This window comes from Protobothrops mucrosquamatus, unplaced genomic scaffold (assembly GCF_001527695.2).
Source record: "Protobothrops mucrosquamatus isolate PMUCROS unplaced genomic scaffold, P.Mucros_1.0 scaffold6621, whole genome shotgun sequence".
NCBI classification, from domain to species: domain Eukaryota; kingdom Metazoa; phylum Chordata; class Lepidosauria; order Squamata; family Viperidae; genus Protobothrops; species Protobothrops mucrosquamatus.
In genome coordinates, this window is record NW_015392443.1 from 1 (window position 1) to 1895 (window position 1895).

At 47.3% G+C, this 1895-nt stretch overlaps 1 pseudogene; it reads right to left on the bottom strand.

Moving 5' to 3' along the window:
• Window positions 1-655: 655 nt before the first annotated feature.
• The window catches only part of LOC107300303, an 8587-nt pseudogene continuing 7347 nt past the window's right edge, over window positions 656-1895 (bottom strand).

Sequence of the window (1895 nt, forward strand, 5' to 3'; positions counted from 1 at the left end):
CTTTCAGCATGGAGGAAACACAGGCAGCTCTCCTGTGCTGGGATTGTGTGATGATTCCCACGGATGGAGGGTCATTGGTCAACATCTGCTGTCCTTCAGAGTTTTCTGGACCTTTCAACCCCCCCCCCAGGCCTGTCTCTTTCCTTCTGGCCTCCTAAGAGGTGATGAGGATGGTGATGGGGCTTCCCAAAGGCACCAGAGGCTGAATCAAAGCCATGGGTCTTGAGGTTTCTGAAGTCTTTGGAGGAACAGGACAGGAATTTAGAACAAATATCAAATAAATGGCAGGATCGGGGCCTTCATTCCCCCAAGAGGGAAAGGAGCACAGAAGACCAGATCGTCTGCAGTCAAGGTTGCCCCCAAATCTTCCTAAGCCAGAATTGGGTCATCTCTTGAAGCTCAACTAAGAGAGAACTTCGCCCTCCCTCCACCCTCTCTGTCCGTTCTTCTGAGGTGGGACTGGACTCCACTGCCTGGTCTCCAATGGTTGGAGAAGACCTGGTTATTCTCCTTTCGTCACCGTCGTATTTGGGGCTTGGCTCACCCAAGGACAGATCCAAGAAGCTTCAAGGATTCCAGAGAGATCTGCTTGGATGCAGTCCATTCAAGGATTTAGGAAACTCAACAGAGTGGCATAACACTCAAGGCTCTTACCTTAGACAGGGTCCATGCAGTCAATCATACAACCATAAGGGCAACACTTCTTTTTTCCGTCACACTCCCAATCACTTCTACACATCACGGGACAAATAGTGATGATTCCTTTAGGGGGTGTGGGACACACCCCTGGTTTTCCTGCAAAATAGAAAATCCCAAGGCTCAGAGATTCCTCTGGAACTGGAATCTCAGAGCAAGTAAGATCCCATCTTTGGACATTTCTGGACCCGAAACATGTCCATATATCCAGATGAGATGTTGCCAGCTGTACCTGGATCCTACCTCTTCCCATTTCCCACAAAGCACAGCCATTGTCTGCTGGAGTCAACCTCTCAGGACTCTGGGTTGAACTATATAACTGGGCTCCTCTTTCTTGACTCAGGATGCTGGGGTGCAAATGTGCATCCCCCACTTCCACCAAGGAGGAATGCGGTTCTCCTTGTGGGCAAGTCCATCTCGGTCTGCCTTCCCCGTCAGGAAGGGATTCCAAGGAATGGGAGTAGAGTCTTCTCTCCTGGCTCTGTAGATACCTTCAGCCCCCTTCCCCAAAACCAGAGGGGGAAAGGTCCCCCTCTGGATATCAAGAGACGTCCTCTTTCTGGGGGTCTCCTGCAAGTTGCCCTGAAGTTCTTAGGCTAAATGCAGAGGAGCTTCAGGGACCGTGGTTGAGGTTCTGGCACGCTGGCTGAGGAATTCTGGGAGTTGAAGTCCACAAGTCATAAAAGGGCCATGTTGGAAGACTCTTGGTCTATCTCAATCTACCTTTCACATCAGTTCTGAGCTGGGCCACTCAGCAACACCTGGACCCAGATGGAGATGGCTCTTTGATGGTTCCAGAAGAGGGCAGGTGGAGCATTCATGCCAACAACCGCATAAGCAGGGACAAATAACCACACAGAAAATAGTTCCCCAGTCAAGTAACTGTTAAAAAGAAAACAACACTCTGACCAAGATTTGTAGGGCAACCTGCAGTACATAAACCGGGAGCAAACACCATACACAGTTTGCTCTGAAAATAATAATAAAGTTTGAAGGGATCTAGAATAGAATAGAATAGAATAGAATAGAATAGAATAGAATAGAATAGAATAGAATAGAATAGAATAGAATAGAAGATAGAAGATAGAAGACAGAAGATAGCATGGAATGGAATGGGATGGGATGGGATGGGATGGGATAGAATAGAATAGAATAGAATAGAATAGAATAGAATAGAATAGAATAGAATAGAATAGAAT